Genomic DNA, 24,779 nt, shown 5'->3' on the forward strand with positions numbered 1-24,779 from the left:
ACTTGGTGCCGTTAGGTTGTATACGAGGGACTATTGGTCAGCTGCCAGCTCGTAATAAGTTCACGTGCTACGTGGCGCCATAAAGGCTCATAAAAAGAGTATATCACACTCGCCGACATAGCTACAGGTGGCGCTGATTCACACTCCTACGTTTAAATTCACATATAAACCCAATAAAGTGGCTCAGGGAATAACCACCGTGATAGGTCAGTGTTAGAGCATCGAACGCGTTAGGTCATAGGTTCGTTTCCTGCTCACGGCAATTGATTTGCTCACCCACTTTTCTCTCTTCCTATTTACTAAACATTTCTTCTACTAACTTCCCCTATACATTCCTTAGCCTTAGTGTCTGTTAGATTTCTTTATATTGTGTAAAAACACGGAAAAACGAGCCCATTAATATATACTTCTTTCCCTTATATATATATATATATATATATATATATATATATATATATATATATATATATATATATATATATATATATAAATATATATATATATAGTGCGCGCGGCCAATAAAAGCTAGATTATTTGGGTGCTAAGGGGACTTTAAATTTGTTCGAAATAAGCATTGTTCGAATGATCAATGACAAAGAGAAGAGAAGGACACGAACGACACGTCTTTTCGTCGTCGTTCTGTTCTCGCGCTATAACTATCGTCATGTCATACCAACTATAGCTCAAGCTGCCACACTTCGAATGAGCGGGCAGGTGCTAGATTAAACAGACATCGTTTCACACTGTGCTGGGTATCCCAGATAAGCCATCTTTCAAATCGTCCCCACAATACGGTTACATTACATGCTTGTGATAAGTAACTTCCTAAAATAGTTCTATAATCTAGCAGCACCCAAAATTTTCTCATCAGCCAGCTATACGTCAGAAAGAAGCAGAGACTTGCATTCACGTGACCAGTGAATCCAAATGTCTACATAAACGATGCTTGTGATATAAAACACATGGCAACATTAGTGCAACCAAAATTTATGGTCTTTTTTGCTTTGTTCATTTGGAACAGTACTGAAATTGTCGAAGCGGACATCGCTAAAGGCAAACGTTGTTTGTCTGGGACGTGCCACCCATATAGAGCAGTAGCGCCAGAGCGAGGGCATGTATGTCCATAAAAATATGTGTGGAAATGAACTACTACACTTTTTTTTCTTTTCCACTAGGAAAATTATTATGTAAATACATAGAATTACAGTGAGGTGTTCACCAAGGCGCGAATTCGAATTATTTGTAAGTTGGAAATAACCAAATTCGAAATAACGACTTTTTACTGATATCTTAAGATCCGACAAGCTAAGTCAACGCGTCGCTCGACAGCATAAAAATGCCGTGGTAAAAATTACGTGCGAAAATCAAAATCACTTTATTTTAAAGATTCTGGCGTTTGCGGTCTGAGTTGAGTGTTGAGTTTACAGAAGGTCATAGGTTACTCCATTAGCAACAGCTATGAGAAGCCCACAACGTGCGTATAACTTACAAAATTGCGTCTTAATACGTCGCACTGCTTGTTTGAAAGCTATAAGATGCAGCTCCGAAAGATTTCCTCTATCTGTTTCACGCAAAATTGATCCTGATAAGGTTTTAGATCTTTCTAACATATTTTGAATGTAGCCGACGAGTGCATGTTCATGCAGGGTAGACAATTCTCATGAAGCACAATAAAAGTGGTAGATGTCGCCAAGAACCATGTAGCGTAGGAACCTAAAGCAGGATTGAGTACAACGAATAGATGTGAAGTATATTTAGGGTGTACGAATCATCAACACTTGTTTAGTTATACAAGATATCGTTTCCTTTATTTATACACTGAGAAATGTAAGGCATATACTGTTTGCCACGGCATTTTTGGTTGAAGTATATCTCACAGCCAGATGTGGGTCCACTTCCGGTGTGACTTTCTCTTATGTACATTTCGCACTTATGAAAATCATAAAAAAGAGAATTAAGTGACCCTGAAGCGTCGTCTTTAAGAGTTGAAAGCGATAGCGATATCCTGTTCCTAGTGCGTAATTCAAACACTAAGTGCAAGACACGTTTTAGAGCTAGCTATGCACACACTACGTGTCCTTGAGGGAGTAGGCTCAGGAATGTGTGTGCTTTTCGTAGAGGGTGACCACTTTTAAATCATGAAGCCCTTACGACAATCATATGTTCTGGCGCCCGATGACAAAGGGGCTTGTACCACAGAATATTATCGCCATATTTCATGTTGTATAGCAAAGCATATAAACGAAATGCATGTGTTTGGATTATAGGGATAAGAGGAGGTCACTTCACGAGCCTGTAAACACGCCTCATTGGTGACTCAGTGAAACAGATGGCGTTATTAGTAATTTGAAAACCATGACAAAAGTAAAAAGCAAAATTTACGAAAATCAGGTAGCAAAAATAGAAGAAAATTCACTCTATTATGACCGTGTGCGTTACTACAGAATTTCAAGGGCTGCGAAGACCTACAACGAAAACTAAGGGAAATCGAAATAGTGAATGCGTCTAGTGAAAAGCACGCATGTACTGTTAAATCTATTTAACTGTGATAGTGCTAGTACTTTTTTCTGCTACGAAGGAAACGTTACCTTGCCTCAACTTTCATCTGTACGAGATCCTACAGCGTTGAACTTTTGTGTGAGGAAAGGCTCGAGAATTTATGTGTCATGCTGCAAAAGAAAATCTAATTCTATTGTATTAGGTGTTAGTTTATCCAAATAATAACTGAACCTATATGCCTGGACAGAAGTATAATAAGTAGTCTTGCGGCATGCAACTTCTGATTATTCAAATACAGTCTGAAAGTAGTTTGCCCTAAATTTGGTCTGATATACCGAAGCTTATCAACAGAGCATTCTAGCATGTAGGCAAGGTTGCTTTTCACTTTTAAATTCTTTTTTTGGCTCAAATCTTGAAGCTGTGCTCTTGAAAGCAGTCTTCGTCATGGGGTTTCATACCGAGAAACTGATTTTCTTGCAACGATGGCAATCGGGGTGAAGTATGGCGGTAGTTTAGATGACGTGATATGTCGCATATACTCCTCTATCTTTGATTTACTCCCATTAAGGGTAGGGGAACCAGCAAACAATGTTCAATGTGATCACAATGCCACACCAAGTTTTGAAGCTTCCGAAGATTGCTGTTGCTGCTGGGGGCCGATGGGAGTCTTGTGATACTAGGTTAGTTTTTGAGAGCATAAGGCTCTTATTTATTAAAAAGTTCCTTGTGGTCAACGCCATAAGCCCATTTCATGACATCGTCTATATATTTTTTAGGTTCTGCCGAAGTTTGGCTCAGTTCGCTGTGTAGTCTGATTCATAAGTACACAGTTTTCTAAAACGTGTTCTAAAACACAGTTTTCTAAACTCTATGCTTGGCTGTTTTGAAGAGCTGTGAATGAGAACTTTCGAAACGGACGTAGGATTGCCTATCTAAGTGTTCCATAAAAATTTACTTATCGGTTCATTAAAATAGATGGCCACAGTGGCATAGAGAAAGGTGATTGGTGTGAAAGATTACGATTCTGAAAAAGAGATGACTGGATGAACGTAACTGAAGCCTGTAGGTATCGACAAAAGTTTCTTCTCCCCGTGATGCCAGATCAGAAATGCATAGTCGACACAACGCCCGAATTAAAACTATATTAGTCTGCAAGCATCTAAACATTTATCACCAAGTTCACTCATACATATATTTTCAAAGGTTGACCCCGTCTCCGTTCCCTTGGAAGTTCCACTAACCTGCACATCATGTGCGTCATCAAACTGAAAATTGTGTAATGGTAGGCTCGGAAGTGTAGTGCTGTCCGGTGTTTTGTTAGAAACCTGAATTTGATAGGCCTGCAATACTGCAGCATACTGGTAACCACACCCACACACACGCATACGCACACATATATAGGCGTCTCAAGAAATCTGCCCACTAGTATTGACACATTACTAAATTAAGGTATCTGCGTGCAATTCGTGGTGTTCCCTTTACTGCGACAGAAAGCACTTTCAAGTGCGTGTTAGTTTTAATTATGGCAGTTTGACAGAAGTTGAAAAGATAATCTTTCTAAACAGTGGGAATAACCATTCAAGTCAAATGGGCAAGTTGCGCAAGTCTGCGAATGGTCTGCATCCATTTTGAAATTTCTGAAAGGCAGCCACTGGCATTCAATGCAGGGCAACTAAATCTGACTAACTTAGCAGGTGTAACTGAAACCAATGCACAAAACAGCGCATCAATCTTTACTCAAAAGCCCCCTCATCGATGACACTATTGCTTTCGCCGTTATTAAATTCAATCAACATACTTCATTGCATTGCAGCACGTTTCTGCTGCATGGCTGCTTCTCGACGCTAGCTTATAGCCCTCTCCCAATGCGAGGGAAACAGTGTCATCACAGTTGACGTCTGCACTGGTTGTGAGGTACAACTACTGATCACCTCAAAGCGGCGCTTCAGATATAGTGGAGTAGAAACGCTGTCATTGGTTATCGGTGCAGTGTGTCTTGTGGTATCTGCCGGGACGAGTATTAAAATGTGAACTTCTGAAGTGCTTATTGAAGGGGCGGCCGTGTTCCGAAATGTTAAATGGGTGCACCCAGGTTCATTTTTTTTACGTTGTGAGATATGATGACAGGTGTCTACCGACAGTTCTCTCTACGTCAGTCACGTGGGCCAGTTTATAACAACCAAGGACCCGTCTCAAAGGGCACGTGTTTTCGCAGATCAGTTATGAGCCAATGCAACATGCGCATGTTTGGTGAGCGGCGCAGCAGTGGCGACGAGATACATTTCCCGAGGCTTCGCTTTCTGTAGCAGTAGTATGTCGCTATGTTGGAATAGTTGGCATGCATTTTGAATAATTTGTTGAATTTCCGGCTCTAACCCTGAATTTTGTTGCACCCTCAAATTTTTTCTTTACGAGCGCAGTCGAAAAAGACTACAAAATATTGCAACAAGTGGTCTTTATTGATGTCACGCTAAGTGAACAAATAAAATTGCTTTTTGTCGTTTCAAGAATCTTGAACCTAATCGTTTTGACAACTATCTTCTGTATTTCAATGTAAAAAATGTTAGTACAGCTTTTCTTTCAGCAGGAAGAACGAGAAACATGACGAAATCACAGATGCTATGCTCATAGAAGTCAGATAACTAATACGCCACCCAGCCACTTTTAATTTTGTTAGCAATCATACATATGCATGTATGACTGCTTTTAAAACTTTTTTATATGTCTCACACGAACGGATGTGTAAGCAACCATTTTTCGCTAAGGCTTTTGGTCGTAAACTAATGAAATCCTAAACCATGAATCTATATAAGTGCATCTGCATTTCTTTATTGCAGATGGCGCTCGTATCTACCATGAATCCATTGACTTAATCACTCTTTTAAGAGCGTCTAGATAGTATCTGCTACTGTTAGAAAGATGACGTTGACATGAGGTTGCCTTACCATCTGTGATCTTGTTACTCATGAAATATACGGTGAATACACTGCAGGAGTAAGTATCTGGTTCCGTGTATTCAAGGGTTGTCTGATAATCAGCCTTCGTCCCTGAAAAAAGTTTTTTGCAAAATAAAATAACTTGACGAATATTGAAGAAAAAACGCATGCACAGAGAAACACAAACTTCCGTGTGCAAGAGAGCTTTCGTTGCCGGATGGAGCATGGTAACCTTCATAGCTGAACATGAGCTGTAATTACGAATAAGTAAGAAAATACCAGTAAGTGTGGGTAACACAAAATTTCATGAATATAGTACCTATCTGTACATAGGTGGCTACACATTCATAATTATTCAAGTCACATTTATTTAAACTTGAATAAAACATTCGTAGCCCTTTCAGATACGACCTTTCAGTATCAACCTTTAAGCACGTCAAGCTTACACATTCTTCTAACTGCACGATGTTCTGTCGGAACAGTGGTAGCTTCATTCGTTTAAATATTTGTTTCAAGTTATTTATTGCCGAATAAATTGAATGAGCTGTACTTACAAAAACCATTCATATTCTCTCTCTGCGTATTCAGAAAAAGCCTTTTAATAATTTACAAACTAATATCTTATGTTTTAGTATAACTATCTATCAGAACGAAACAATCACATTTTCAATTAGCTCCCCCAAAGTCGCGCTTTAAATTCTTCGTCGAACGTAGTATTTGTTCAGCATGATAAACATAGGCAAAATTACGCTGCAAGTTTTGGTAAAAATGAAGCGAATTTATTGTGCAGAAGGCGTAGTGTTTCTAAATATAAAAGCATGCTACTCTTTCCTAACCACCAGTCACAAACTACAAAAACAAACTCGAACACACATTTGTGTCTAAATACTCGCAATTGGTCAAGATGTTTGTATCTAAAGCGTGCCCCTTCACGTACTCAGAAGAATGCACACGTCTAAACGGCTAACACCAACGCTTACACAATCAAAATAAAAGAATACACGAACACACGGCTTCCACTTGCATGTACGCCACTACAGAAAAATGTGCAAGAGGAAGCTAGCCCCTTCCTGAAACTCCAACAGTAATGCAAGAACATGATTCATGTCAAAGATTTGCGAATCTGTGTTTCCAAGCCAATTATAAAATGAGATGATAGTATGTAAGGGAGCAGTGTGAGTGATATCTGAAATTATCATGCAGAAGTCTCTGGTTTGTTAGTCGAAGGAATTAGTGTTGTTTTTTGGTGTAGTGGCACGAGATGGTCTTGCAAGTTTTGAAATAAGACGTTGTTGGGAGCAGTGAGTAGTTTCGGGGACAGTGACGCTGAGAAGGCCTATGGTAACCTCCCAGGAAAGGTAACAACTCTTTAGCGTTGTAGCATACGTGGAGAGACTCGTCAAGCCAGTGAACATAGAAAAGCTTTCTCTTTTCCGTTCTAGAGTATTTTTGAGTGTTTCTATTTGAGCGTATACGAATGATTCTCCCCGTTGTTTGCCACACTAGTGTGAGTTGTTTTGAAACAGTCGATTGTGTGTATGAGTGACGTTTACATTGACGTAATTAGGTTACATTATGTTTGTGGTATTAACTCTTGGTTATGACCCCATCTTTAGACCACATTGTGCGTTCAGTGGCATGCAAAGAGAACATAAGGTTAAAATATTCAATCTGTAGTGGTGCATTCAGGGGGGCCGATACCGCTGTCCTTCGAATCTTCCCGGTGATTGCTTCTTATTAATGGCGTTAGCCAGAGACCCAATAGCCACTAGACTTACATGGCAGGCACACCACATGAAAGAAGAATAACTTCAGTTTAGTGATATCCTGTCGCCGAAACTACGTCTTCTACTGCGACATTTGTATCACTACATTTTCCTAGATGGTTGTCTCTTTATATCCAAATATACTACACTACTATTGGTTTTTTTCGCTTGCGTAATTGACAAGAAGAAAGCATAAAGCACCTCAAGGTTTATTTGATTAGGTCTTGCATTCAGTGGGAATATTGTAAACGAGTTTAGTCACATCTGTTAGCAATGATCTCTGAAAATTCTAATGCATAAAATAGTACTATTTGGAAAGTATAGGACTAATCGACACTTATTATTATTTAAAAGGAGTGCGCCTGGGTCAAGAACAGTGTATCGCTCGTCGTGTTCTCTCACAGCAGTTCTTGAGTGTTTCGACAGCATTAGTAAAATAGCAACGTATAACTCACAGAGCAGCCCGCAAAAAAAACGATATAGTTCACCGCGAACTATTCTTCACCGACATGCTTCATTCTCTTCTGTAAACACCTTTAGATTGTGTGGTCGTGATTTCCTTGAAGACAATACACAAGCTCAAATTTAATTGGTTGACACAAAAAGTACCTACTTCCACTTTCGTAGACGTTCATGGATGTCGGGGGATGCATATTGTGAATTAGATTTTTCCTATTGCATATAAATATTCCAGTATAATTGTCTCCGATGCTGCAAGGAGAATGTTATGTGTTAACACATTACCGATATACGCGAATGATTTTATTAAAGGTTTCTTGGAAGTACTCAACAAAACAAAAAGAAAGTAAGCACTTTTTCCTAGTTAGTGCAAAGCCAATGCACAGGGAAGCTGGTCAATATCATGATTTTCTATGGTATTTATTGTTAAACCTTGCTGCTTCAAGTTGATAGCCTCGCCATGCGTGGCACTATTACGGTTACAGTTCACTGCTCGAACATACCCGTATTCGGGATTGGCTTGTCGTTGCGGTTGTCCTTTAGGCGTAGCAGCAAGTCTCTTTTCGCGGAACGCTGGCTGCTCTACGGGAGTACGTACCTTCTTGTTCCAACAAATTTCAGGAACTTCCTCGACATAGCGCACTTGTTTTTTTCCTCCCGTTGGGTGCGATTTCTACGCATGCGTGGCTCCACATGACGTCACTCCCATTAACGCGTAACGATGCTTCACTTGGAAAGAGTGCTACACGGTTATGGCCTCGCAGCTGCTACCCCAGCACAGACGCGGGCTTGACATGACGTCTTACCAGCTGTGTGAGGTTAATGGTTGCAAGGTGATGGCGCATCAGAATTTTTTCGCTATAGAGTCGGACAAATTACGGCTAGCCGAAGCAACTTCCCTTTTTGAAGTTTTGTTTCAGATTTCTTTGTAGACAAGCTGCAATGACGTACTTGGGATCCTAAGAGGTCTCGATGGGGAAGGCATTTTGATGGTGAAAGCAATGTTAATGTGTTTATTCTGATAATATTGTGAGGAACGGGTTTTCTCAGCCAGGCTCGAGCTAAATCACGCTGGTGATGATATTTTCAGATGAAGAAGATGTACAGGTGATGATGTTATCAAAGAGAATAAAGAGTCATTCGCTTGTCGCGCTCACACTAATTCTGCCGCGCGGTGAAAGCGGCTGCCTGGTCGCTTGACAGTATTATGAAATGCGTCGCGCATAAGGCTTTAAACGAGATACGTGCACCATCTCTGTTCCTCGGCAACGATGATCAGGATTAGCGCTAAGAGGGGAAAAGCGGTAATTGACAGGAGATGTCTGTCCGACCACCGTGTACGGCCCAATGAAGCGACTGATGAATTTGTCGCATAGACCGGGGACGCGTAGTGGAGTCAATAGAAGAACTTCGTCACCAGGGGAAAACTCACAACACGGCGAGACGAGTCGTAGCGAGAATTTCGAGTGTCTTGAGAGAGGTCGGTGTTAACACGGGCCTGGTGACCGCAGTGTGCGAGACGAGATAGAAATTTTTCAGAGAAAGGAGCTGTCAAGGGTGCAGGGGCCGAAAGGAAAGAGATATCCAGAGCGAAACTCGGTGAGTGACGATGGAAGAGGAAAAATGGAGAAAAGCCGGTAGTGCGTTGAGCAGCCGTATTATAGGCGAATGTCACGAAGGATAGAATTGCATCCCAGTTCATGTGGTTGGGGTGAATGTACATGGCGATCATCTCCGATAGGGTCCGACAAAACTATTCAGTCAATCTGTTGGTCTGCGGGTAGTAGCTATAAGTGTTCTTGTGAACAGTGTTCAAGGCACGCAAAACTTGCTCGACAATGGAAGAGAGAAAGACTTTGCCACGATCACTCAGAAGAATGAGTGGAACTCGATGACGCAAAAACATGTGGCGAAGAAAGAATTCGGCGATCTCAGTGGCAGTCCCAGATGGTATAGAAGCTGTTTCTGCGTAGTGGGTAAGGTGGTCGACGACCGTGACAATCCAGCGATTCCCATTGGATGATATAGGAAGAGGGCCATACAAGTTGATTCCAATGACTTCAAAAGGCGAGACGGGACAGGGAAGAGGTTGCATTAAGCCAGCCGGAGCAGTTGTCAGTCGTTTTCGCCATTGGGAATGGACACAGGAGGCGACGTACTTAGCGACGGCTGAAGAGAGGCCAGGCCAAAAACAACGACTTCGCATTTTGTCATAAGTCTTGTGATAGCCTAGATGAGCGGTGGTTGGATCATCATGAAAGGCTTCCAAAACTTGACGTTGCAGAGAACGTGGGATGACGGGGACCCACTTGTTGCCATTGATGTGGTAAATGTAGCGACATAAAGCATCACCGACAAGGTTAAATTGTTTAAGTTGTCGACGGAGTCTGGCGTTTAGAGGAGTAGTAGAGCCGGTCAAGCGGTCAACAATGGTGCGGCAGTATGGGTCGGTACGTTGTTGTGAAACAAGGACGGATAGGGTGGCACGTGATGAACTTAGCCCTGCGATTGGAGAGATGCTGTCGTTTTGAAGTATCGATGGTGAGTGGCTTCCGCTGGCCAAAGGACCGCGCGATAGAGCATCAGCATCTTTATGCTTCTTCCCAGATCTGTAGGCGACATCGAAATTATACTCCTGCAAGCGAAGCGACCAAAGACCGAGGCGACCCGATAAGTTTTTCAGCGATGAAAGCTAGCATAGGGCGTTATGGTCAGTCATGACAGTAAAATGACGGCCGTGAAGATATGGTCGGAATCTTTGCACTGCCAAAACAACAGCAAAGCACTCCTGCTCGGTGATAGTGTAGTTCTTTTCTGGAGCAGTAAGAGCACGACTTGCGTAAGCAATGACGCATTCGTGTGAGTTTTTGTCAAGCTGCAAGAGTACCGCACCAAGACCATGACTACTTGCGTTGGTGCGAAGAATGGTGGGTGTGGTGGAATCGAAGGGGCACAGTACCGGATCCGACGTGAGGGCTTGCTTCAATGCCATGAAAGCGCTTTCGCAGTCTTTGGACCAAATAAAGGGGACGTTCTTTGCGAGGAGTTGATGGAGCGGAGACGCAAGTTTCGCGAACCCACGTATGAAGGACCGGAAGTAAGAAGATAGCCCAAGAAAGCTGCGCAGGTCCTTTTGACGTAGTGAACGAGGAAAATCGAGGACGGCGGCAAGCTTCTCGGGGTCGGGCCGAATTCCTTCTTTGCTGACAAGGTGGCTAAGAACCTTGATTGTCTTGCTGGCAAAGGTACATTTCTTGGTGTTAAGCTGTAGACCGGCTTTTCCAAGGCATGTGAGGACTTCGTCAAGACGTTGTAGATGCTGCAAGAACGTGGATGAAAACACTGCTATGTCATCGAGATAGCACAGACACGTTTTTCATTTCAAACCACACAATACGCCGTCTATCATGCGTTCGATTTGGTGGGGGCATTAGAGACTCCAAAAGGCCTCTCATTAACTCGTACAACCCACCTGCCGTTGAAAAGGCGGTCTTCTCTTTATCAGACTCCGACATCGGTATCTGCCAGTAGCCTGATCTAGGGTCGAGGCTAGAAAAATACGCTGCGCCCTGTAATGAGTCCAGTGCATCGTCAATACGAGGGAGGGGATAAACGTCCTTGCGCGTTATTTTGTTTAGCGCATGGCAATCGACGCAGAAACGCACTGTCTCATCTTTCTTTTGAACGAGAACAACTGGGGATGACCAGGGACTCGAGGAAGGACGTATTATGTTGCGCCGTAGCATGTCTGACAGGTTTTCCTCGCGGATCTTGCGTTCTGCCTGAGACACGCGATATGGACGCCGATGTACAATACGAGAGCCGTCAGTCTGGATGCTGTGAGTAGCGGTGGTAGTCCTGCTGAGGGTGAGCGAGTTCACGTCAAATAGAGAACGGTGTCTATTTAACAGGGCGAGCATATCTTTAGTATGATCAGGTGTTAAGTCTGTGCTTATGGTTGCCGACACAGGTGTGGAAGAGGCATTGAATGGCAGTGATTGTGACTTTGGGACATCGTTGAGGTTGTTGTTCGGAAGAGTAACAATCGCAACAGGCTCACTGTCGACCGCGCAAGATAATGTTGAGCCACAGGGGAGCAGTACACACTCGGGCGTTTGATTTATGGCGGTTAGGTACGTAGACCCATCGAAGAAGCGAATAAGCCCTGGTGTGACCACAATGCCCCTACGTAGGATATGACCGTAAGGGAGAATTTGTACGTCACCATCCACAATGTCGGTGCAATTAACACTTGTAATTTCTTTGATGTATGGCCGAAGTACATTATCTCAGGTGGTGACAAGGCGTATGCGTCCATCGTGTTCAAGCGGAGAAGAGTCAGTGGCATTTAGATGCAGGAGGCGCTGATGACAAGATATTAAAGTGGACGCAGAAGACAATAAGTCCCACCCCAGAAAGAGAGAGTGGGTGCACTGACGAAATACCCCGAAAAAATGTGATGACGAATGCCTTCTATGCAGACACGAACGGTACACTGTGCAAGTGGACAAATGAGAGCGTTGGTCGCCGCACGTAGAGGTGGGCCGCCATAAGGCGTGGTGACTTTTCGAAGGCGGGAACGAAAATCAGCAGGAAATTATCAAAACGGCAGCGCCAGTGTCTACAACAGCCTCAACGCCTACACCTTCTACAAACACTACTATCGAATTCAATGGCCGATCGGGAATTAGCTGTCCGGTGGATGTGGTTTTCCCTCCTAAAACTGCATTGGGGAGTTTTCAGTTTGGGCGCTCGTGGAGTGAGAGGCGGGCTGCAGAGGCGACACTGAACGGCGACCTGGTGAAGGTGACCTGCGGCGAGACGTGTGGGAATTCCCAGGCATGTCAGTATGGTAGGTAGGGGACGCTGAACGGTAATAGGACAATCGGCAGGGTGGTCGTCGGTAGTTCATGGTCGGACGGAAGCTTCGTTGTTTTCAGGAGCGTAGCCGCATTGCTCGTCTTGTTGGTGCCTTCGATAAAACCGAGCGATATGTCCTCGAAAGCCGCAGTAGTAACAGATTGGTCGAGGTGGGCGCTGAGGTGCGTAGTAAGGTGGTGCACGCACATGCGGTGATAACGAAGTCACAGGCGTATGGTCTGCTGTTGTAGGCACAGAAACGGTGGGTGCGGCAGAGAGCGCGGCAACTTCGGCGTACGTGCGCGTCTGGCGCACGCAGGGACCGTCGGAACACGTCGAACGCGATGCGGAGGCGATCTCTTGTTGAATCAGGTCTCGCAAGCTATCTTTTTCAGAAGGGAAAGTAACTTCCGCAGCACAGAAAGAGCAAAGCCCGTGAAGTTCTTCACGAACGATGTCACGAATAAGCGCACGCAAGTCGAGGGGTGCAGGCAAACGAATGTTGGTGGCATCGTAGCAAAGGCGAAGAGACTGAAGCTCGTCAAGTCGCTGACAGACGGTTATCACGTCCTGGGTCGTGGCAGGATTTTGCGTGGCGAGGGCGTTAAAGGCGAAGGTGTTAATGCCTTTATAAATGTGGCGTATTTGGTCGTTCTGATACATGCCGGGGTTAACGCGCTTGCAGTGCAAGGACATCCTCAATATAGGAAATGTAAGATTCACCCGGCAGCTGCGTGCGTTCAGCGAGCTTCTTCTTTGCTGCCTCAGTGAGAACTGCAGGGGCACCAAATATTTGACGAATTCCTGCTCGAAAGTGTCCCAGTCGGGAAGATCCGGTTGGTGGTTCTAGAACCACCAACCCACCAACTTGTCCGTGTTTTCGCAACATCGGACAAGTAAATTGGGACGCTGCGCAACTTCTGTGATTGTCCCACCTGTTCAAATTGCTGACGAGGTCGTAGTTCTTGATCCAGTCTTCAACATCATCACCTCGGAGACCGGAAAACACAGGTGGATCACGCAGGCGAATGTTGTTGGGTGGAGCGGGTGGCAGTGGCTGCAGTATGGCGGTGACGTTTGAAGGGCCAGGGTTTTTTTTTGGGCCGCCATGGCAGGGGGTTGTCTGCGATGACCCGAGCGGATCTCCAGCGAGAATGGGCGAGAAGACTTGAGGGAACGAAAAGTACCGTCCACCGCTTGTGAGGAACCAGTTTATTCAGCCAGGCTCGAGCTAAATCACGCTGGTGATGATACTTTCAGATGAAGAAGATGTACAGGTGATGATGTTATCAAAGAGAATAAAGAGTCATTCGCTTGTCGCGCTCACAATATAATTAAGGAAAAAGCGCCAGATGCTTCATCAAACGCAAAAATTAGCAGTTTACTTGAGAATCTTTCAGACGCAATGTTAGCAGGAGTGACGCAAAAAAATAGGGGACATTACAGTTTTGCCTTTAGGAGTTGAATGCTATATCGATATTCTGTTCCTAGTGCGTACTTCAAAAATCAGTTGAATAAAAGTTTTCGAATTTGTTATGCACCCACTATGCATCACCTTAAGGAAATAAGCGCAGTAGCGTGTGTGTCTTTTTTAGTGGGGTGCCGGCTTTCACCCGGGGAGCCTTTATGATGAACACATATTCTGACGCCCGTTGGCAATGGAAGCTTGTACCACAAATTATTACTGTAGTATTTCATGTTGCATTGTAAAAAATGTGTACAGGACGCGTGTGTTTGTTAAGCATAAAACCTACTTTCACTGCATTTCCAAGCAGAGGAAGTTCCTTTCACTGTTTTCACCAGCAGAGGTGTGGCCGTGTGGCTTGACACGGAAACGACCTGGATTCAATCCCCGCTCAGACCCAACAACCCTGATACGGTCTTCACTCTGCTCCATAGTTTTTATATTATTTCCTCATTAATTTGCATCGTTGTCGATTATTCGGTCACGTATAAAATGATGACATTTCACTCACAACCAATGACACCACGATTTCCGCCGAACAAGCTCTTTAGCGCTGTAACGTTGATATATATTATTATGTAAGCTCTCGTCGACACGGCGTCGCTGTGGTGTCACAAATCGCCAAGTTTATTATTGTCGTCACAATGAAGTGCCCTAATGTGATCTAACCGGGTGATGTCGTTTTGTGATATTGCTGCTTGAACAAAGCTCGGCCCATCAAGGAACCAGTAAAAAAACACGTTCGGTGCAGTATGCTTGCCGAGAATAAATAATTTACTGAGAAATCAATGATCACGACTGTTTCAGCTTCACAGCTGTCTTAGTCGACTGCTTAGGGGCCTGGGTTTTCCCAAGTGCTGATTTTGACTGCACAGTATGGAAGCGTACTTATTGAATCTCAAAGACGATCGAGTGTGGTGAAGTAGACATGCACAATATTGAGTTTGCACTTCGACGTAGTCATTGTAACCGTGCTTTCAAAATAACTTCAAGGAGGCATCGTGAGTACCCGAGCTCCAGTTTAACCTCTTACTCTAGGTCGGCCTGCCTTCGTGTTATGATTTCTGTAATCTGGGCAGATCAATCAGGGCACAGCTTATTAACTGGCGTGGTTGCTAGACTTATGTGTTTATAATACCTGGGAAGTGGAGTAACTACGCATTTATCACCATGTATTATGAAGTTGCTGTCAACGTCTTCTTTATTTCTTTTTTTTTGTTTAATTCCACTGCAAATTCGCCCTACTCAATAGGAGCTGTCGGTCCGCCGTAGTTCAGGCAGTGGTCATGCTGCGTTGCAGCATGTATAGTAGGGCTCCTTGAAGTTCAGGGGCGTCCAAGCAATTTTCCGCAAAATTGTGATAGACGTGTGTCTTTCTCCAACAATATATGTTCATCAAATTTGTTTCTTTCTCGACACTCGTAGAAATACCACTGCCTCCTCACAGTGCTGATTCAATCAGCGAGTACAGCACCGTCGCAGGTTCCCAACGTAGCACCATGAACGACGAGACGCTATCCCAAAACACCGTATCCCTTTCAAAGCCAGGGTGACCACCAGCATTGTCTAAAAAGGAATGCCAGACACCGCCTAAGGTATTTGTACTCAACTGAACAAAAAATACTTAATATGATTTCCATCTTGAGGCATCACTAGATGATCTCTCTCCCTCATGGCTAGGCTCCAAGGCTAGGCATGGGTGAGAGTAGGTAAGAACTGGAGGAGTGGGCGGTTAATGGCTGGGTTGGGTGCTTCTGTCTGGCACTGAAGAAATAGAGGAGCCGCTGCTGATGTTCTAGGTGGTCTTACCAAGGGCCTTCACGGCGTCTACACTGCAAAATGTGGAGCAGGTGAGAGTGACTCACAGTAAATAATTAATTATTTGTGCTGTAGATTGTGCTCATAGTATATTTCTTGTTACTTTGGTAGCTTCTCACAAATGATACAAAGCTGCTCATTCACGACTTGGCCTGTAGTGTTTACTTCGCATGCATCTAATCAATTGTTGTTAACATACTACCTATACTCTGCAGCCCCAAGTTTCATTGACCTCGACAGAGAAAGCGATTTGGCATTGATGTGCACATTCAAGACAGCACGTAGTGTGTCTCCTTTCACACAAGAAGAATCACAATTACAGATGACCTCCAAACTTGTCACAATCAGCTGTCATTATAAGTTATTGTTAATCGGGAGCTCCTGGAATTTTCTGCACGCCGAGCCTTACTTGTTTTTGAGGTAATACTCTTCTTGACGTTAAGCAAATACATCAATGATGAGTTGGCTTTTAGTTTCGCTTCGGTGTTGTTTGTGCAGTTAAAATCATTTTAAAGTTCACTGCTTATCTTTACTATTGTGAAATGATACCAGATTCACAGAAACATAGCAGTATCATTGTCCTAAAACCACCAGACTTCGCCGTCCAAGAACGTCTGCTTCTTTCAAGAAGCGTTTGAATTTTTCAAGACCGTACTTTCGCACTTTCATATGACGCAAAGTAGGTAAAGAATAATATGTCTGCATCTCTAGAGCGCATTATGTTCTCACTACTCTGAACAATTATTAGTTTGAGAATAAGAGCTCTAATAATCGAATGCATGGGAATCAGGCAAAGAATGCATGGCAAAAATTTTTCCACATAGCCCTAGCACTGTCAACCAAACTAAACGCATTTTAATGAAGTTTTTGATAACGACGGAATGGTCTAGACGAGGTCTAGATGAGCGGCATTTTAACTCATCTGAGTGAGCTCATTGGGACAAAATGTAGCGACTCTTGAAAAGCTAGTGCCTAGCAATGCAATACTTACTTTGTTAGTTCCATCACATCAATTTCTGTAAAATTGTATTCCTTCGATGTCAGCCCCGTCATAACACGGCGTATACACGTGGTCTCAATGGAGAAGTTGTTTTTTCCACTAGACATCTCAAACGAATTGCTGTATGTTTGACGGTAAAGCCATACGTATTCGCTTGTATTGACGACCTGTCGTTTTGCAAGTGTAATGAAGTGCTATGTTTCTGTGAATCTGGTATCATTTCACAATAGTAAAGATAAGCAGTGAACTTAAAATGATTTTAACCGGCTCAGCATATTTAAGGGAATCACCGGCAGATCACCTCGGGCACGGCACCGCACCAGAGATGCATGTGTTTCAACCGCTCAATTTGCAGGCCACGATTACCTGGGCTGTCTGCTCCTACCTTGCTGGCACGTGCGCACTGGTCCCCGATGGCACTTCACCGGCTTGGCCTGCGTCTGCATTTTTCATGCCGACGCTGAACAAGCAAATCTGGACGCACATCTGGCCGCTAGGGGCATCGACGACTACGCCTGACGGAACCGGCTCAGCATATTTAAGGGAATCACCGGCAGATCACCTCGGGCACGGCACCGCACCAGAGATGCATGTGTTTCAACCGCTCAATTTGCAGGTCAGTGACTACAAATACGCCGTTTGTGTTAGGAGTAGCAATTACTGTTTGATTGCGGTGTCGTGCCCAGCCGAATGGTGTGATGCTTTGAAACGATCTTTGTCACGAATATCTCGTTTCTGTCTGGTAATCTTTGATATGCTGCTCATGCTGTCGGGTGATATTGAATCGAACCCAGGGCCTATGAGCAAGATCGAGTCTGAGGCTTTCGCCGCAGCTATGTTAACCATACAGAAATTAGAGGAAGGGCATGCAGCCTTGTCAGCGCAATTAAGCGAGACCATTGAAAAACTGACGGCTTCTACGAACGAAGTGACTCGTTTGACTGAACGCATTTTAGCGCTTGAATCATCTGTCGCGTCACGTTCGGCAACTGGTACCGGTACGCCTAATAACTCCCTGCACCAAATTTCGGATCATTTGACCGAGATTACGTCCAGGTGTAACGATACCGAAAACAGACAGAGGCGGTCTAACTTGCTTTTTTTTGGAATAGAAGATGACCCTAAGGAGGGATGGGCAGCATCTGAAAAAAGAATAATCGAATTCTGCTCCGAAAAATTCAACATTTCTTTGACTGGCGCACAATTCGAGCGTGTGCACAGGCTGGGGAAATTCAGAGACAGCAAACAGAGACCTATAATAGCCAAACTGACTTTCTTTAAAGATAAGCAGCAAATTCTTGCGTCAGCTCCAAAACTAAAAGGGTCAAAATATTCTATCGGAGAAGATTTTTCTCTAGCTACGCGACAGGCACGAAAAAGCCTAATTGAATTCGCTAAAACGCAAAGAAAACCGTTTAAGCTCTCAGTTGACAGGCTACGCATGGATGGCAAAACCTACATACTTGATCATGCCAGCAAAACCGTTATTCTATCAGAAAGATAGCTCGCAACCAAAACATGTCCACCTAAACACCACCAGAAACCTAAATCACATTTGGCGACCCCTTCTTTTCTGATATCATTTACTAACATTAGAAGCATAATACGCAAGCGCGATACAATCTGCTCTTTTCTGGAAGACAACAATTCAGATATACTCGTGCTCACGAAAACTTGGCTATACCCTGCAATCACAAATAACGAAGTTCTTGCTGGCAGTGAAAGATATAACATATACCGCAAAGATCGCGTCGACAGGAGAGGTGGTGGTGTACTTCTTGGTGTAAAAAATACAATCTCTTCGTATGTACTGAATCTTGACTCACCCATTGAAATAATTTGGATAATGTGTGTGACTAAACACGCTAAAATTCTGGTTGGCAATTGTTACCGTCCGCCTGATTATAATAACACATTTGTACGTGATCTTCGTCATAGCATCAAAAATGCCAAAGATCTTTGCCCTACTGGTGTAGTTTACCTATTCGGTGACTTAAACCTCCCGCTGATTGATTGGACAAACTTCTCATCACCATGCTGCCTTTCCACAGAATTCATTAACTTAGTCTTGGACTTTAACCTCTCGCAAGTCATTGATCAACCAACCCGTGGTTTAAATACGTTAGACCTATTACTAACTAATGCTCCTGATTCAGTGAGGACAGTCTCTTGCCTAAAGGGCTTCAGTGATCACAATTTAATCGAGGTAACGTTGGACTTACCTGTACCATTTGCAGGAATATCCAAAAAGAAAATTCGGGACTACAGCAAAGCAGAGTTTGACAAAATAAGTGCACAGCTCGAAGAATTTTTTAGCAATGTCCTCTTTCCGTCATTCTACAACAGGTCTGTAAATGAAAACTGGGTGCTTTTTAGAGACAAGATGTCTTCATTGATAAACCAATATATCCCTGTTATCACTGTTTCTAATGATCTATCTAATCCCTGGTTCACTAAATCCCTCCGTAAGCAAAGAAACAAGAAAAAACGCCTGTACTGCAATGCCAAACGCAGTGCTACGCCCTCCGCTTGGGAAAAATACAAGCAGTACTTGACTGACTACTGTAAAGCAATATGCAACGCCAAAGAAAAATATTTTCACAACGACCTACCTTCTCTTCTGCAAAATAATCCCAAAAAATTCTGGCGCCTCATATCCCCTGACCACGGTTCCAACCAGTTGTCATTACTTAATGAAAACAACATTCCGCTTTCAGACTACGAGTGCTCCACTACTTTTAATACCTTTTTTTCATCTGTATTTAGCCAAGAAGATTCTTCTGACGTACCACATATCCCTGATTACAACTTCCAATACATGCAGCCTATTGAAATTACGGTGGAGGGTATCGCGTGTCGAATTAAACAGATTAAGGCATCCTCATCAGCTGGTATAGATGATATCAACTCTAAGGTAATTAAAAATACTGTTTCCATATCTAGCATTACATTATACCACATTTTTCGACAGTCGCTATCGTCTGGAAAACTTCCAGACGACTGGAAAATAGCCAAAGTAGTACCCATTTTTAAATCCGGAGATAAGAACTCACCTAAAAATTATCGCCCAATCTCGCTCACATTCATATCTTGCAAACTCCTCGAACACATAATCGCCTCCCACGTATACAGTCACCTCGAGACTAACAAATTCTTCTTTTCAAACCAGCACGGATTCAGAAAGGGCATGTCATGCGAAACACAGTTACTAGAATTCACTACAGACATTCATTACAACATAAATAATGGCCTACAGACTGATTGCATATTTCTTGATTTCGCCAAAGCACTCGATCGTGTCGCCCATTGTCGCCTTATTTCAAAATTATCTGCCCTCCGATTAGACTCCCTCACTTTATCTTGGCTACGCAATTTTCTGTCACTTCGCAAGCAGTTCACAATCGTTAATAATTCTTCCTCTCCCTCTTCGTATGTCTCTTCTGGCGTCCCACAGGGGAGCGTTCTTGGCCCATTACTTTTTCTTATCTACATCAACGACCTCCCAACTAACATATCATCGCATATCAGAATCTTCGCTGATGACTGCATGCTCTACAGACCTATAAACTGTCCTAACGATCACTCCATCCTTCAAGATGATGTGAACACTATTTCTAACTGGTGCAGCACTTGGCTTATGAGGTTGAATACTAATAAGTGTAAAGTTGTTTCTTTTGGACGTAAACAGGTCATATCTAACTTCACTTACCATATGCAATGTGACAGGCTCTCCACGGCGACTTCTTACAAGTATCTTGGCATCCACCTTACACCAGGGCTTTCCTGGTTTGATCACATCACTAACGTTTGTGCAAAAGCCTCCAAAACATTGGGGTATTTACGCCGAAACCTTCGTCGTTGTCCCACTAACATTCGCAAAATGTCTTACCTAACTTTCGTCCGCCCGCAACTTGAATATGCCTCATCTGTTTGGTCCCCTTCCGCTCAGTATCAAATTAACATGCTGGAAACAATCCAGAACAGAGCCACCCGTTACATTTCTAGAAACTATGACATCAATTCCAGTGTGACTCAGCTTAAACTCCATCATTCCCTCCAAGCATTAAATGTTCGTCGTCACGTGTCCTTGTTATGCCTATTTCATAAGTACGTCTACAGTAACAAAACATCGTCGTTGCACCTTGAACGCCCGCTCTACACGTCACGCAGATTACATAACCATCTCAGCTTCACTCGCATTTTTGGAAACACGAACGCGTTCAACACATCCGCACTACCACAAGCCATCCGCATGTGGAATGATCTTCCCGACGATATCGCCTCTGATAGCAACCCCAACACGTTTCGGCAAAAAGTTCAGACGCATTTCCTTAATACTTCATCTTGACGTTCTTTTACTTCTTTTCCGAGGGTTTTTATGTCACGGAGTGTTCTTATATACTTCATCGCCATGTTTACGTATTGCTGACTTATTGCTTTGTTAATTTTTTTTTGTGTTATTACTAACCGACATTGTACCGTTTTTATTTTGAAATTTACATGCGATTTTTCACTGTAACCCCCCTTACTCAATGCCTTCTGGCCTGTAAGGTATTTTCAATAAAAAAAAAGTTTAAATATTAGGCTTCCGATAAACATGGAGTATTCAAGACGTGTGGTAATGTTAATTAATCAATCATATAGGATTCTCGTAGCTTTTTTAAGGACAAGAGAAAGGAATAAAATGACTGCTACAATTGCTAATTTCTGAAATTCAGAAAGGAAATGTTAGCTACGTCTTTTTCATGACATTTTTCTGGTGCCGAAGATTTTCAAACCTCAGGTTACATTTTCCTTGTGATTCGGCTGCAACTAGGCTTGTTCGAATAAAAAAAATATTCCGTAGTACTCTTTTGATGAAATTGGGACACAATGTCTTTTTTCCTTGCTTATTCGTTCTGGAAAAATCAGTTGGCATAGTATTGTTTCTGCGGCACACATTTGTGTAACCTGAAACTATTTATTTGAATAGCTATGTCTGAGCAGCCCCTAAAGGCTGCCTAAATTTCCACTGTTATAAACTCATATTACCTCAGCAACAGTTCGTTTCAAAGCAAGCAAAGCCACACGTTACTCCTGTGAGCAAAAATGGGGATCATCAAGCTTCGGCTTTAAGAGTTGAAAGATATAGCAATATTCCACCAGTGTGAAATTTTTCGAACGTGCTGTGAACTTACTACGTCACCTTAAAGGAACACAAAAGTCATATAACAGTTTACGTCAGAGTGAAAGCTCAATGTGTGACATCTAAAACGACAATATATCAACAACAGTGTCCTACTTACCGAGACATTAAGGTAAATGCACAAGAACACATGCGCCGCTGCAAGACATTTTCAAATTGATCCCGATGACATCAGACGGACCACCTACAATTATTCACTATTAAACAATCTAGCTGCACTATATAAAGATTCTTCCGTTAATCATAAGATGCAATAAATGCTGCTTGTTCGTTTCTGTTTGATTCATTGAAAAAAATTGCCGGACGTCACTATGGAGAATAGCGTGGTGGTTCCAAAAGTCTATTTTGGCGTAGTTACAAAGGATAGGTAATGCCATCAAGTAGGGCACAGTTGAAACAAAAAATGTTTGCAATTCCGGAGCCAATGGTGAGATATTGATCAATAGCCGTTGTTGCTGCTGTGGCTCCCGCTGGTTTCGGTCTGCTGCTACTAGCGCAGTAAAGCCGGACAACGCTATGCACGCCAACAGTAACGCAAGTCGACCCGGACGGTGACCTTCTTGAGGCGGGTAATTTGAAGGGCGCTAAACCAATGCTGAAAAATAAAGCGTAATTTTCTTTTAAAGTAAGCCCTTTCTTTGTACAAGAGCAACACTACAAGGTTTCTGGACCACTATTTCGACAATCAACGTCGAATTATTAGTTGCCTTTGATGTCCCTTCAAGGGAGGAGGCGCAGCAACGTGCATGCCTCCTTTAGTGGGCGGCCGTTTTTAAACTTTCAAGTGATTATGGTGATTTTATTTTATCACAACTGATGATCTTGTACCCTTTGCACCACACGTTATTACGGCAATATTTCATGTTGTATTGAAAAGCATGTAAACAGGACGTGTGTGTTTGTGAAGAGAGAAAGCAACTTTCGCTGCATTTCCAAGCAGAATAAGTCGTTGAATGCGAAGCAGCTCTTTGACTAGACTATGTAACGTTGCCCCTCCGTACAAACGCGCCGCTCCCTGAAGGTTTTGGCGCTGCGAAAAGTGGGTCACGCCGCTGCTACGCGTTGACTTTACGCTTTCCTCACAGAGCATCGGGACGTGTCACGCCTAGCATGGTTCAATAAAACTTGCTTTGTCAGAGTAGGTGCGGCATGACATGAGTCTATAATGAACATAAGTGGTATATCTAGTATGCCATCGTATTTACGAGAACATACGTGCAGTCGTATGTAATATAGTAAATTATGCATCTATGCGTGCATAAAAATCATGACATAACATTTCATGTCATCACACGAATTTCGACTTGACGTGGCATGAATTACTTATCTACATCAATAAATTGCAATATACGAATTTTAACTGAGTGGTATTTGACAATATTTTTGTTAATGTTGGCGGGCAACAATTACCATAACGTAGCACTCTGCTGTTTATAACTTCATCTATTTTACTTAGCGAGTGCTACACAAAGCACTCGCTCTTATTTAGTCAGTGCTACACGTAGCACTTGCTACATAAACAGGGTGTTTCAACTAAAAAGCACCAAGCAATAAAAATTTAAACTGAGCGCTATCCGTTTTATTTAGCACGAAATTATTCTTAGTGGTATGTAGTGTGTCAGACTATACTTATAGCTGCTGAATAAACTTTCAATACTTGGGTGGCACGGAAGCAGCGTGGGGGTTCAAATCCCTGTCTGTGATGGCTGATTCTTATTAGCTTTGTTTTAAATGCCAAGCATTTCTTTGAGCAATGCATTCACTTTGAGCTTCTATCTATCTATCTATCTATCTATCTATCTATCTATCTATCTATCTATCTATCTATCTATCTATCTATCTATCTATCTATCTATCTATCTATCTACATATCTGTCTATCTATCTATCTGTCTATCTATCTATCTGTCTATCTATCTATCCATCAGCCCGCCTGAATCTAGGTGATTTCTTGAACTGATATCGGTGCACTGTGCATCAGTATTCGATAAACTAACCATCGTAGGGACGTGCTGTCTTTGACACATCACACGTCAAAGTTCACAGCCTTATCAGTTGTATATACGCAAGCTCCCACAAAACAGCCGTCCCATCAGGTCATCGTCAATTGTAATAAACGCCATCCACTGAAATCGATTCGTGTAGCATTGTCTAGGATAGCCATCCTCGTGAGCACCAGTTCTTATTAGCGTGCCACTTCTGGCATTTTTAATAGCCATATTGCTGTTAGAATGGTCACCAAACGGTAAACAACTGGGTGTATAAAACATTCGGCTGTTTACGTGCGTCAATTCGTGCTTTTGTTCACATCTTTAGCGCTACTTTATAACGTTTCGCACAATGAAAATAACAGACAACTTCTATCCGCATCTAAGATCTATTCCCAAGCTAAGCCAACAGAAAAAAATGACAATTTTTTTTTATTTCGCGTCTCTTGTGTTTATGGACACCGGCCACAGTGGGGCAGGACTACTGCAGCATAACAACACTTGTGGTCTTATAACAGCTTTCGCTTTACAATGAAGAGCGGTATCTTACTTGCAAGTTTATTACCCTTCATCCGTCAGGTAAAAACGTTATAAACGAACCCGTTGAGTCCACACGATAAGGTACATAGACAACGGGAACCGATTAGTCTTAAGTCTGGCTGCTATATAATTTTAACTCTTCGCTGTTGAACGGTACTTTCTTCCGAAAACTATAACTCTGTGACACGCACAGCCATACCGCTCTCTTTTTTTCTCACCAGCCTCACCTCTTTTTCTGTTTCCCCTTCGTCTTTTTTTTTCTTT

The 24,779-nt window shown here is 42.9% G+C and overlaps 1 long non-coding RNA gene across 1 annotated transcript in view; it reads right to left on the bottom strand.

The window, feature by feature from the left end:
- Positions 1-5,282: 5,282 nt before the first annotated feature.
- Positions 5,283-24,779, bottom strand: part of LOC142768679 (uncharacterized) — a 47,030-nt gene continuing 27,533 nt past the window's right edge. The window contains exons 2-4 of the long non-coding RNA XR_012885390.1: positions 16,795-16,970; positions 7,815-7,912; positions 5,283-5,546 (exon numbers count right to left, since the gene is read on the bottom strand). This is a non-coding gene — a long non-coding RNA (uncharacterized LOC142768679). The remainder of the gene's footprint in view (positions 5,547-7,814; positions 7,913-16,794; positions 16,971-24,779) is intronic.

The sequence above is a fragment of the Rhipicephalus microplus genome, chromosome 8, assembly GCF_043290135.1.
Source record: "Rhipicephalus microplus isolate Deutch F79 chromosome 8, USDA_Rmic, whole genome shotgun sequence".
In the NCBI taxonomy this organism is placed as follows: domain Eukaryota; kingdom Metazoa; phylum Arthropoda; class Arachnida; order Ixodida; family Ixodidae; genus Rhipicephalus; species Rhipicephalus microplus.